Genomic DNA, 15602 nt, shown 5'->3' with positions numbered 1-15602 from the left:
GACTGTGCATGCGCAGGATGCAGGGGCGTATTTATAATGGGTGCAAGGTGTGCAGTGCACCCAATTAACTATGCTTACCTCTTCGTCGGGCCGACGCTGCATTTGTGCAACCCAGCTGACCCCCCTATGTCTCCCGGGCTGTGTCGTCCCTGTTTTCCAGGAGGGACGAGGCCAGAGTATGCGACGGTGGATGCAGATTTCCTGGCCTCGTAAGTGGCCAGGAACCATCCAGGCTGAGTAAGTCTCAGCTTACACAGCCTGGCCAAAGGAGCATCCGAGGCAGCGTCTACACACGTGAAACTAGTATCGCAGAAGCAGCAAGGATGTGTCTTTCATACAGACACCTCCTAATGCATTTGAGTTGGACAGTATTGCACAGCTGCTTCCTTGCTGCTGTGAAATATTGTCCATCTTGGAATTAGGCCCTTAGTCAACATGCTAGTTGTGTGCTTAGTGGCATGCAGGGCTGCTATCAGAAATTTTGGGACCCAGTACAGATGAAACAGACAGGGCCCCCCTATCTTCCCCCCACCCTCTGACCCGACCCTTTGGACACAGAGATTGTCTATCCATATGTATTATAAGGGCACAGATCTGCCCAGCTACATTGTTGTCCATAGCACAGCGAATCGAGCTATGCGTGGTGCGAGACGGACTCTCGCGATCAGAGACGCGCATTAGCTTCTCCAAAGGATATAATGGGAGCCGCACTCCCACGATCGTGGACGCGCTTTCATGTCTCCATAAGCTTGAATGGAGAAGCACTCCCGCATTCGGGAACGCACCATAGATTAGCATGGTGCAAAGTGTGATTCGCGGGCACGTTTGTGCCGTAATCAGCCACAATGAACGTGGGCGCATCTGTATATTAAGGCTGAACCGAAGAAAACTGAATTCTTCCATAGAGAATTCCTGAGAGGGGGCATGTTGTTTAAGGGGCTACAGCTCAAAAGCTATTGGAATTACCGAGCTAACATTTGACATGGACGGGTAGAACTGTCGCTTGGTGCTGCAATCCAAATTTCAAGGCATACAAGTTAAAAATTAAGATTTAGGAGTAATATAAAGTTCCAACTGTCAGTTTTTTCTGCCACTTTCAGTAATGACCACTTTCTGCTGTTCTCTATGGGGGATTTTTTTGAAGTCATAATGTAGGGCAGAGGGCGAATTTAGACTTGGGGTTTGCTATATTAGGTAGCTCTTGTTCCAGGGTTCGTGGTTTTGGGGTTCAGGTAATTGCGAAAGTTACAGTTTTTCAACTATTAACTCACAAATGCCCCTTTATATAGAAAAGGAGCTTCAACGTGTTGCGCAGCCTCAGTAGGTGCCTCCAGCAGGGGGGTGTATGTGGCTTCTATTGGAAGCACAAACATGGCTGTCCTTTGAAGGTGTTAATGGCAACGGGACCCGGCAATGATAGCGGGCAGTAGCAGCGGTGGGGACCTGGCAACAGTGTATGAGTTAGCCAGACGGGGACCTGGCGGTGTTGCGGGCATCAGCAGCGGCTGTCCCGGCGGGGGTGGCACCTTGTGGCGGTGCGGGCATTGGCAGTGGGCCTGGATCCGAGAGGATCCCTGCCAGCCATTCTGAAGAGTTCAGCAGCGGAGCCCATTTCAAAAATGGCGCCTTAGCGCCATTTTTGAAATATGAAGATGGCTGCCACAAGCCGTCATAAAGTAACTGCAATAGAATATGTAACAAACAGCATCCTGTATTTCCAACGTTTCAGACTTTTAATAACCCTTTTTCAAGGAACAAATAAGTAAGAATAAGTACAAAAATACGGCTTACCTTTATAATTCACCCAGTGCAAATGAAAGCTCTGACTCACTCAACACGAGACTACCGCATCCGTCTCACTTCCGGTACATTGAGCCAGAAGTGTGCAGCCAATGCATGTCCCCCCGTTACCAGGAGACAGGACCAAACAATGAGCAGTGACATAACCACCACCCATCTAAAAAGACAAAGAAGCATATGTAATAGTGTAGTTTAGTTACAAAAGAAGAAATGTACACAGGAGGCAAAATACATGCAGTCTGTAACAGAATTTTTTTTTTTGTACTTATTTGTTCCTTGAAAAAGGGTTATTAAAAGCCAGAAAAGTTGGAAATACAGGATGCTGTGTTATATACTTTATTGCAGTTAAGGAGTCTCATCAGTGGCGCTCATTTTTGTTGGTATGCTATCATCTTTGGACTGGCACCTGGCAGCTATCCACTTCATGTGAGTGCGGGTCATTGATATATATTCGTCCAGCAAGAACGGCACACAGAGACTTAAAAAGTATAAATGCAGAAATATATTGTGGCAATGTTTCTGGGTGTATTCAGAATCAGATGACAGGATCTATACATTTTTATTTTTCAAACTAGCGTCCGTCACATTCAATAAATTTTTTGCAGTGCTTCAGAAACGATTCAAAGACGTGCAGAAGACAGTTTTGTGACATCGCTTTTAGCGTTACAGCTGTGGCATTTTTCACTTCATCATCTGTTGAGAACTTCTTTCCATGCAGTTGTTTTTTTAGGGTTGGGAATGCCCAGAAATCACACGGCGCTAAGTCCGGGCTATATGGAGGGTGTTCCAGTGCTGTTCCATTCATTTTATTCAGTGCTGCCAATGCAACAGCAGCAACATGTGGTCGGGCATTGTCTTTTCTTTCTCATTGCTCCACGCAAATGGGTTTTCGGGACATTCGCATAGTAGTCACCATTAATTGTCTCTCCACAGGGAACCCGGTGCAATAGGATCATACATTGCACATCAAAGAACAGCAGAAGCATGACTTTACATGCCGAAGGCATCACACAGAATTTTTTGGGCAGAGGCAAATTTGCGTTTTTCCATACACTGGACTGTTTTTTGGATTCTGGATCATAATGGAGAATCCACAATTCGTCACCCATCACAATCAATGCCAGGAAATTGGATATCCTCGCTGACATTCGAACAGTGTTCTTGCATGATTCAACTCGTCGCATCTGCTCTTTTGTGAGATTTCTGGATACCCACCTGGCACACAAGCGATGCATTTTCAGTTCCTTTGTCACAATATGTTGAACCCGTTGGAATGAGATGCCAAGTGAAGCCAAAAGTTTGCGTAAAGTTACCCTTCTATCATTTTGCAACATCTCCACAGCTTTGGCAATCTTGACATCTGTAACTGCGGTGGATGGTCTCCCAGAACGCGCTTTGGTAGTCACATGCATATTACCCTCTTTGAAGTGCTTCCATCATTGAAATACTGCAGCATGGCTAATTGTTTCTCCACCGCATGCTTGCTGTAACATTTCAGCTTTTTGAAAGTTTAGCACAAAATTTAATCACACATCTCTGACGTAATCTCACAGATAAGTCTTCCTCATCTGCCATGACGAAACGTATAAAGATCTTCCTCTCGCCGTGACCAAATAAAGAAGACTACAACAGTCTAAACGCAGGTTCAGACACATCGATGGATGAACTTCACAATATCCAGCATAGCGTTGCCACGTATGCCTATGGGACTGAAAAACAGAGGCAGTCTCATTACTTTTCAATCAGCCCTTGTGTGTGTGTATATATATATATATATATATATACTGTATATAAATATATTGTGATGAGAGGGGTGGTCTCTCGCCTGAATTGCCCACATTTCTGTGGGATCAGTTCCCTCCAAGGGAGTCTAGAGCGAAACCTGTCCAGTTTGAGTTTGCAGCAGCAAGGGAGATTTGGAACTCCAGGTTTGCACAGTAGCACAAACCCAGCTGGAATCATCACTGGAGAACAAGAAGGGTTTAAAACTCTCACCCGCCTGATGCTCTGTGCACTGATGTCGGCAATCGGACAGTTTAATAGGCCAAAGTTGTATAGTGCCAGGGTCTAATGTTTGGCTATGCTTGAGGACCATGGCAGATTGTGGCTGCTGGCCATTGCAGTAAACTGACCACTAAGCACTGGAAGTGCTGGGACTTTTGTATGCAGTGCCCCCTAAAGTAGTGCCCCTTAAGCAGTGCCCCCAGCCCAGTACTTACCTGACCACGCTGGCTCCCGCTCCCACTGCTTCTGACTGGATGTGACTAGATCCAGTAGGCACGCAGGGCAGGCTCCTCACATCACAGGTGATGTTATGACATCATCCTTGCACTACATCACTGGGAATGTTGGCTTCTGAAGCGATTTGAGGCTTCTTTAGCCTCTGACTGCTTCAGAGGCCAGCATTCACAGTTCCAGTGGGGGAGCCGCATCACAAAAATTTCGAGAGCCGAGGGTTGGCCTCCCCTGGTCTAGAGTGAAGCCTGTCCAGTTTGCAGTAGCAAGGGAAATTTGCAACTCCAGGCTTTCACAGTTGCACAAATCCAGCTGGAATCATCACTGGAGTACAGAAAGAGTTTAAAACTCTCATCTGCCTCATGCTGTGTGCACTGATGTCGGCAAGCCAGTTTAGTAGGCCAGAGTTCTATAGTGCCAGGGAATGATGTTTGGCTATGCTGGAGGAGCATGGCAGATTGTGGCTGCAGGCCATTGCAGCAAACTGAAAATACCAATAGATTGGATACAGGCGCTGAAGTGGGTTGTTTGTTCCAAGCTGCTACTGGGTGAGGGCTAGTCAGGCCCATACATGATTAACATACAAAAACAAGGATATATAGTACCGCTTTGATGATGAGTAGTCACAAACAAGTTTTCAACATATGTTACTTTAATAAAATAAATTCCGCTAAAATCAATTAGAATACAAATATAATTTAAAAAACCAACGAAAATATCTAAGTCAGCTTGGCGCTAGTCAGATTCTATATATAAAAATGTATAATTATGAAATATAGCTGCATACACCTAAGGGTCTGTGAGGAACCCCCAAAAAATGAGATTACCTAGGTAGTCTCAGACAAGCAAAAGAAGAATGTTGGTGTTAGAAACATAGAATTTGACGGCAGATAAGAACCACTTGGACCATTTAGTCTGCCCCTTTTCATGTCTCCTTTAGGCAACTTCAACCGTATTTACTCCTTACGTCTCTCTTAAGGATATTCTTGTGCCTGTCCCAAGCATGTCCACCGTTTTAGCTCCAACCACATCTGATGGGAGGCTATTCCACTTATCCACTACCCTTTCTGTGAAGTAATTTTTCCTCAAATTTCCTCTTAGAACCTCCCGCCAGTTTCAGTGCATGTCCCAGTTTGGAACTGATGACACACTGAGCCGCAGTGATGATCCTCTCACTAACTGCTACATATTGCTACAAGCTGCTACTTTGTATTCCTTATTCACCGGACTTTGCTTTAAACAACCGAATCTCCGATTATTTGAAACCGGCTGCAATACAATTACCATACTCGGCTTGGTGACCCTGGACTTGGATTAACACGGGGACAGGTGAAGGTGGTCAGAAATTGACTTTATTACAGTCTCCGGACCCGTTGGGGCTGCGGCTCAGTGTGTCATCAGTTCCAAATTGGGAGCAACCACATTAGCAGCCCATTCGACTAATCCTGAAAAGACCAGCAAGTGCTACATTGCTTTAAGTCCTAGAGGTGATTACACTAGAAACCTCACCTCGCTTCATACGGAGGACTTCAAATATATATTTATCCTGCGCAAAGACCTGGAGGTCGGAGATGATGGATTAATATTATTATTGTCCAGTGAGATCACTGTGTCTTTGGACGTTTTTTCATATGTTTTAAAAGTAAAAGTGATTCCCAGCAGGGATCTTTTTTATATATATAATGGGAATATAGCAGCTGTTGTTTTTCCTACACATTACTCAGACTAGTCTGTATAGACTTCTTTTAGAGAAGTATTTTTAAATATTTGTGATTGTAATATTGTTGCAAATGCTAAATAATATATAAAGAGAGATTTCTTAAGCATATATTTGGTATCTTGACTCTATTTTCTCTATTTTCTGTCATGCCCAGTTATTAATTAATTTAATATTTGAATTGGTCATTCATAAGCGCAACACCAACATTCTTCTTTTAAATATAAACGCAAGCCAATGTTTCACCCTATTATGAGTCCACACAAACACAATACCTGTTCCTATAATACTTCCCGGATAATTGGTTTACCATAAAAGGCAGTAATTACCATTTAAATTGATTGAAATGAGACTGCCCAGTATGTGATTACCAGATGACAGTAAATGGCACTTGCACCAATCTTACGTTGGACTGTCCAAAGTATAGTTACCAGATCCTTGTACTGATAGGGGGAATTCTCCTATTGACATATAGAATCCATATGCTGCACTTGGAGCCCTCCAAAGTTCACAGTGTGGACCTCTGTTTAAGATCCAGGATATGGAAAACAAGATAGTTCCAAGATAGTCCCAGTACTGGGTTAAATCCGGTAAGTTGGTCCAGTGTGGTTTGTGAAGCGGTTCGCTGTGTGTGGAGTCACTTGGCAGGTGTGGATGATGTACCGGTGGTCTCCTAAGGCATTTCGCTGTGCCAAATGACAGCTTTTTCAAAGGTATAAGGTTGTGTGTTCAGTGGGGCCTTTATATACCCCTTTCTGATCCCAGTGCTAATTTGCACCTGATCGCAATCATCAGCTCATTAGCTTACACAATAAGAATAAATTAAAACCAAGATTAAAACAAGTATTGGAAGCAGACCTATTTATACGCTTTACATAAACATATGAAAAATAAATTTTTAATAAACAGTAGGTTTAGTATTTGAAATGCATTATCTGATTTAACTACTCCCCGGGCCCCGATCCTGGTCACGTGATGTAATTAACATCACGTGATCTCGGGAAGGGTTCCGTATCTGTAATTTGCGTCTTCAGGGTGTCATGGAGACGCGTTCTGTTTCTTCACTATTGGTCTCGGTGGTTACGTGTTTACATAACGTGACCCCTACCTTGTTACGGGAGCACTGTTCCGATCACATGACCCCTATCAGCGTCATTGGTGCTCAATTACACCCTTATATCACAGGAACATTGTTAAACTTGTTCCGATCACGTGATATCACATACAGTCAGGTGCATAAATATTGGGACATTGACAGAATTTTCATATTTTGACCTCTATTCACCACCACAATGACTTTGAAAGGAAACAAACAAAATGTGCTTTAACTGCAGACTTTCAGATTTAATTTGAGGGTAATTACATCCAAATCAGGTGAACGGTGTAGAAATTACAATGGTTTCTATATGTGCCTCCCACTTTTTAAGGGGCCAAAAGTAATGGGACTATCAACTCAAAAGCTATATCATGGACAGGTGTGGGCTATTCCCTTGTTATTTCATTATCAATTAAGCAGGTAAAAGGTCTGGAGTTGATTCTAGGTGTGACACTTGCATTTGGAATCAGTTGCTGTCGACTCTCAATATGAGATCCAAAGAGCTGTCACTATCAGTGAAGCAAGCCATCATTAGGCTGAAAAATCAAAACAAACCCATCAGAGAGATAGCAAAAACATTAGGTGTGGCCAAATCAACTGTTTGGAACATTCTTAAAAAGAAAGAATGCACCGGAGAGCTCAGCAACACCAAAAGACCCGGAAGACCACGGAAAGCAACTGTGGTTGATGACAGAAGAATTATTTCCCTGGTGAAGAAAAACCCCTTCACAACAGTTGGCCAAATAAAGAACACTCTCCAGGAAGTAGGTGTATATGTGTCAAAGTCAACAATCAAGAGAAGACTTCACAAGAGTGAATATAGAGGGTTCACCACAAGATGTAAACCATTGGTGAGCCTCAAAAACAGGAAGACCAGATTAGAGTTTGCCAAACAACATCTAAAATAGCCATTACAGTTCTGAAACAACATCCTATGGACAGATGAGACAAAGATCAACTTGTACCAGAGTGATGGGAAGAGAAGAGTATGGAGAAGGAAAGGAACTGCTCATGATCCAAAACATACCACCTCATCAGTGAAGCATGGTGGTGGTAGTGTCATGGTGTGGGCATGTATGACTGCCAATGGAACTGGTTCCCTTGTATTTACTGATGATGTGACTGCTGACAAAAGCAGCAGAATGAATTCTGAAGTGTTTCGGGCAATATTATATGCTCATATTCAGTCAAATGCTTCAGAACTCATTGGATGGCGCTTCACAGTGCAGATGGACAATGACCCGAAGCATACTGCAAAAGCAACCAAAGAGTTTTTTAAGGCTAAAAAGTGGAATGTTATGCAATGGCCAAGTCAATCCCCTGACCTGAATCCGATTGAGCATGCATTTCACTTGATAAAGACAAAACTGAAGAAAAAATGCCCCAGGAACAAGCAGGAACTGAAGACATTTGCAGTAGAGGCCTGGCAGAACATCACCAGGGATGAAACCCAGCATCTGGTGATGTCTATGCGTTCCAAACTTCAGGCTGTAATTGACTGAAAAGGATTTGCAACAAAGTATTAAAAAGTGAAAGTTAGATTTAGGATTGTTTAGTTTGTCCCATTACTTTTGGCCCCTTAAAAAGTGGGAGGCACATATAGAAACCGTTGTAATTCCTACACCATTCACCTGATTTGGATATAATTACCCTCAAATTAAATCTGAAAGTCTGCAGTTAAAGCACATCTTGTTTGTTTCATTTCAAAGCTATTGTGGTGATGAATAGAGGCCAAAATATGAAAATTCTGTCAATGTCCCAATATTTATGCACCTGACTGTATGAGGTTTTCTATTAAGCCTATCAGGAACGGCCCTTTATAGCCAGGAATCCTGGGAAATGTAGTCTCAAAGCACTCCAAGAAAAGAACAGATTATCAGAAAACATTTATATATACTTTTCTAATTCTTAATCTTTAAGATATAGTATGACTTTAATATACTGTATACATTTTTCGATACTTTTTTATCAAAATATTTATTTTCATTTTTGTTTAATTTTATTTCCTTCATTCCGTATATGGACAGATAGGAATCCTCGGAAGGTGAGGTTTACAGATGAGAGTTTCTATGAAGGATTTATATTGAAAAGCAAATCACATATATGTATATATACACACCATTCCATGTTATATGGTCCCATGAATAAATTGTGTTTTCTATAATTTGCTACAATGTTATAATAAACACTGACATCTAGATGATATTAAATCAGGTTCTTTTTAAAGGTAATTTGTGTGACTACATGTATATAAGTTTATATATGCATGTCCACATACTCTGTATATACAGAAACATATGGACGTGCATGTATGTATACCAAACTCCCATATTCAAAAAGTGATAAATGGAGATATTTTGTATTCTATTGATTCCTTTATCATATATCTATATCACCATATTCAACTCAACTGCTTCGTTAAGACCTTCTGGATAGATAGAATTCATTTGGAACATCCAGAAAACTTCCTGTCTACACAACTTCCTGAATCTGTCCCCCTCTCTTTTTGTTAGTGGAATAAATTTGAATCTAACCACTCGCAAATTGCTTGGATTTCCATTATGAGCATCATAAAATTGTCTAGATACACTGTAAGATCAAACTTTCCTAATAATGTTTCTGCGATGTTCTAGAAATCCTTTTTTTTTTAGCTTTCTAGTGGTTCTGCCAATGTATTTATAATTGCATGCACATGAAAGCATATATATATATATATATATATATCTATATATATATATATATATATATATATATAAAACGAAATTTGTGTTACAGTTAATAAAGCTTCTAATTTCATAATTTCTGTTTTCTACATTGGTCATGACAGATGTTGTTTTGCGCATTACATGTTACATGTCAGGCATCTATTGCCCCCACATTTATAAAAACCTTTCGGTTTAGTTTTAACCATAAAGTATTCTGAACACTTTCTTCTTTATTCTTCAAAGGTTTTAAAAATCTTGATACTAGTAGAGTTTTAAGCGATTTTTTTTTCCTGAAAATAAAAACATGTTTATTTGGAATAGAATCATTCAATATATGATCCTGTTTTAAGATGTTATAAAATTATAACATCTTAAAAAAGAGGGGGGGGGGACAGATTTAGGAATTTGTGTAGACAGGAAGTTTTCTGGATGTACCAGATTAATTCTATCTATTCAGAAGGTTTTATCAAAGCAGTTGAGTTGAATATGGTGATACAGATATATGATAAAGGAATCGATAGAATACAAAATATCTCCATTTATTACTTTTTGAATATGGGAGTTTGATATACATACATGCACATCCATATGTCTCTGTATATGCAGAGTATGTGGACGTGCATATATGAACTTATATACATGTAGTCACACAAATTATCTTTAAAAAGAACCTGATTTAATATCATCTAGATGTCAGCGTTTATTATAATGATAGAATACACAATTTATTCATGGGACCATGTAACATGAAATGTTGTGTATATATACATGTATGTGGTTTGCTTTCCAATATAAATCCTTCATAGAAACTCCCATCTGTAAACCTCTCCTTCTGAGGATTCCTATCTGTCCATATACGGAATGAAGGAAATAAATTGAAACAATAATGAAAATATATAGTTTGATATAAAAGCATCGAAAAATGTATACAGTATATTAAAGTCATACTATATCTTAAAGATTAAGAATTAGAAAAGTATATATAAATGTTTTCTGATAATCTGTTCTTTTCTTGGAGTGCTTTGAGACTACATTTCCCAGGATTCCTGGCTATAAAGGGCCGTTCCTGATAGGCTTAATAGAAAACCTCATATGTGATATCACGTGATCGGAACAAGTTTAACAGCACTCCTGTGATATAAGGGTGTAATTGAGCACCAATGACGCCGGTAGGGGTCACGTGATCAGAACAGCGTTCCCATGACAAGGTAGGGATCACGTGATGTAAACACGTAACCACCGAGACCAATAATGAAGAAACGGACGCATCTCCATGACACTCTGAAGACCCAAATTACAGATACGGAACCCTTCCTGAGATCACGTGATGTTGATTACATCACGTGACCAGGATCGGGGCCCGGGGAGTAGTTAAATCAGGTAATGCATTTCGAATACTAAACCTACTGTTTATTAAAAATTGAATTTTCATATATGTTTATGTAAAGTATATAAATAGGTCTGCCTCCAACACTTGTTTTTAATCTTGTTTTTAATTTATTCTTATTGTGTAAGCTAATGAGCTGATGATGATGTGCGATCAGGTGCAAATTAGCACTGGGATCAGAAAGGGGTATATAAAGGCCCCACTGAACACACAACCTTATACCTTTGAATAAGCTGTCATTTGGCACAGCGAAACACATTAGAAGACCACCAGGACATCATCCTCACCTGCCAAGTGACTCCACACACAGCGAACCGCTTCACAAACCACCCTGGACCAACTTACCTGATTTAACCCAGTACTGGGACTATCTTGGAACTATCTTGTTTTCCATATCCTGATTTCTTAAATAGAGGTCCACACCGTGAAATTTGAAGGGCTCCAAGTGCAGCATATGGATTCTATATGTCAATAGGAGTATTCCCCCTATCGGTACAAGGTTCTGGTAACTATACTTTGGACAGTCCAATGTATGATTGGTGCAAGTGCCATTTACTGTCATCTGGTAATTACATACTGGACAGTCTCATTTCAATCTATTTAAGTGGTAATTATTGCCTTTTATGGTAAACCAATTATCCGAAAGTATTATAGGAACAGGTATTGTGTTTGTGTGGACTCATAATAGGGTGAAACATTGGCTTGCAATTATATTTGTATACTAATTGATTTTAGTGGATTATATTTTATTAAAGTAACATATGTTGTTTATGAAACTATGAAAACTTGTTTGTGACTACTCATCATCAAAGCGCTACTATATATCCTTGTCATTGCAGCAAACTGACCACTCAGCACTGGAAGTGCTGGGACATTTACTTCTGTTTGTTTACTTATGTAATATGCCTGTGTGTCCAGGCCTATTCCTATGCAGGCTAAAGTGCAATGTCTGCTGCTATTAAAGACACTGGGCCTGATTCAGAGCCGCTCGTAAGCGGCCGCTCGTTCGCTCCGAGCGGTGTTCGCACATCTGCGCATGCGTATGGGTCATAATGCGCATGCGCCAACCAGTCAGTGCGGTCGGAAATCGAGCGCTCGCAAAATAGCGAGTGCCTGCTAATTTGAGTGACAGGATGAGGCGTTTGTGGGTGGTAACAGGGGAAGGTGCTTGAAAACGGGGAGTGGAGATCCGAACGCAGGCGTGCCAAACGGTCAAAACAGGCATTTTAAGGGTGTGCATAATTAACAAAGCAGCGTCATCGACCACGTCACTTGGTTGTTTCTTAGCCTGAACTGTTCGCATTATTGAGGTAGGAAAATCCTACCACAAGCACTGCGAGCAGTTCAGACGCCTTTAGATGTACTCGATTAATCAAATAAATAGCGGAGATGACGTAGGATGTGAGCGGCCAGGGGGCGTCTTTACAAAATAGCGAGTGCATGTTTCATTTGCTCGCTCAGAGGCGTCAACAGACCGCAAAGAGCGAGCGCTCAATTTAAATAGCCGGCCCATTTTTCTGCCAGGATACAAAAATACAAATGCAGAAAAAATGGCACTCCTGAATAGATTCAAACACCAGGGTGTTTATTAAAAATCCATACAATGTACAGCGACGTTTCAGGCAGCTGTGTGCCCTTTCTCAAGTTACCAGAACCACAGCCAAAGTGAGAATAAAAAGGCACCAACTAATCATCTAAGTGACACCAGATGGGTTAATTAACATAATTATGAAAACATAATTATCAACAGAAAAACATCATCCATTGTAAAGATATAAAAACATAGTGAAAAAATATAAAACGTTCCAACAAAACCAAATGCATATAATACAGATTATAAAAAGATCCAATTATAGTACAAGCATAATAGAAAAGATAAACAGATTTGACCTTATATCATGAGGAGGTGTGGACGCCATTATCCACATGTCTGTGTAATAAATGTATATATATATATATATATATATATATATCTAGAAGTGAAATTGGGAAAGGACATGCGCCTAATAGCACGTGCACAAATTATAATGTGCGTACCAAATAATAAAACTTTGTGGCTTATCTGTGGTTCTTTTACTGGGATTCCATGTGGTGGGATGGATATGGCACTCCAAAGGTATCAGGGAAACCTTAATAGGAGGGACTATATGATTTCTCTGCAACAGAGAACCTCTGAACAAATTGATCCTCCCTGGACAAGCAGTGTCTTGAGTTGGTATTTACTATTCATGCACAAGATCCCATGGTCTGGAAGTCGCCTCTAGCCACCTCCTAGTCACCGCCCCGTAACGTCCGTCACTTTGCCGCCCTATTTCTCACACCGACCGTCCCAATCGCAGCAGCAACTCTGAAGAGAGAAAACCCAGCAATGAAGAAATACTCAGGGATTACAGGAGAACAGGAACCAGGAGGACAGACTGTGACTTATTGTTCTGGTACAAGCATAATGGAAAAGATAAACAGATTTGACCTTATATCATGAGGAGGGGTGGACGTCATTATCCACATGTCTGTGTATAATATATATATATATACTAACAATACTGGATCAGAACCTCTATACACTCCTTCCTATACCTTCTGATAACCTGCCTATACCTTCTGAGGATGACGCTAATTTGCGTACGCAGGCATACAGTAAATAAAGACTTAGACCTGGAATCTGTGGTTCCAAAGCACAAGTGTTATTCAAGTGAAAGTTCAGACAGTTACACGCAATTGATCCAGACACTATTTAGGCGCAAAAGGAATTATACAGACCCAAATACAGTATACATAGGCAGCGCTTCTGGACCCGAAGATAGGCATCAGCAAGAGACCCCTCGTCATTCAGCATGAAAACTAAGAACCCAGCGTTTGAGCACACATTTTTATACCCCCCCAGAATAGACAGGACAATAGAGAAGTTTGTTGCTGATGTCATTGGTTCCCAGGGGAGAAGCATCTGTTACAGGGCATTTAACAGGCTGGTTCAAATAGACTCTCCCTGCCTCTAACAGCTGTGGGTCTTTCCCTTCCCGCCCCCTGTAACATCCTAACAGTTAATACATTTTGTTGCTTGAAGTCTCTGCGATCCATAACTCGAGAATGCATGATGCGATCTCCCTACCGATAACACCGGAATACTGTGGAAAGAGTACGCATCAGTATGAAACCAAACAAACCACGGCTTGTTTAGCATGTATAAAACCTTAGTTATCAAATATCTTTATTTCTCAGCATTTAAACTAACTGAACCAACTTAAATCATATACTTTAAAGCTTATTAAACCTTATGCGTGAATATGTAATGTGTGAGTATTCGGGGTTTGATATAAGGACGCTAGTTAACTTGGGGCAGATGCATGCGCATAAAGCTAATAAAACAGCGGTTTCATACAAAGTCCTATGCATTCACTAATATGCGAATAGTTAACAGCGCAATTGTGCGTATTAATGTGTGTATGAGAATTGGTGAAATATGCAATCGCATGGTGCTAATAGTATTATTGCCACATGTACTAAAATGTGAGTTTATTTAAAATGGCACTTAGGTGGCCATTCGCAAAATGGCGTCTTGCGATCTCATTTTCATGCAAGATGGCATCGCCGTGATTAAATTTTAATCTGAACTTGTCTCAGACAATTATTCAGCTTTGACAGTCCACCCTTTGATAGCAAACAACATGCTATCACAATCTGCTATTAGAATTTAATTTACATATTATTTAGTGTTATTGTGGGATGGCACAAGGTGGTTCTTAATCCATCAATAATGTGTCTCTGGGTGGGGACATAAAACTACTATTTTACGCACACCGCGGATCTTGGAAGATCATGTGAAAGGTGTGGGAATGCACCAGTCTTATAAAAGCAGTCTTGAAGGGGAATTGAGACTTTACATTATCTGAAGTGTTCTATAAATAACATTTCAATAATACATTCTATGCATGACTAAATATAATACATCAAACGATAGTATTTCCTAGTTCAGGGTTGTAATGCAGTTCTATATTTACCTCGGTATACATATTGTCATTACTGACCACCATCATAGTTTCATTCTTACGTTTTACTCTGTTTTTACATTTTCCACACCAACACAATAGGAACACACCGGACGCATATGCCAATTATTATGATGACAATTAGTATAAGGATCAAGAATTTGCCTATTCTGGCGATCACTTCCTGGACCCATTCCCCTAGACCTGAGAACCATTTCACTGGGTTCAGCCATGAAACCCATCCTTCTATGTTCTCCCCTACTTCAGCCACTGAAGGGTTATGGTTCTTACGAAACTCCCATTTTAGCCGCAGAATTTCATCCATCTTTCGGTCAATCACCTCCTTGGGGTCGCTGGTATCATTGGTGACATAGGTGCAACATTTTACTCCAAATTGGGTGGCCAATGTTACGCAATACCCTCCAGTAACAGCAGTTAAATAATTCAGCACTAGCCTGTGTTGCACTAGTTCTTTCTTGTACGCTTGCAATTCTCTCCCTGTATACCTGAATGTGTCATCGTACATTTAATGTACCCCGAGCGATCCTGGTGGGAACCAATGCGACTAAAACTTGAAAGCCAATTGTCTCACTGATTAACTGAGTGGCTTTATGTACGTCACCAGGTATCATATTTCTTTTGCCTCTGTGTTCATATTGTGTGTGAAGATATGGTG

This window comes from Taudactylus pleione, unplaced genomic scaffold (genome assembly GCF_031769625.1).
Source record: "Taudactylus pleione unplaced genomic scaffold, aTauple2 ptg000179l, whole genome shotgun sequence".
NCBI lineage: Eukaryota > Metazoa > Chordata > Amphibia > Anura > Myobatrachidae > Taudactylus > Taudactylus pleione.
This window is presented reverse-complemented; position numbering follows the sequence as displayed.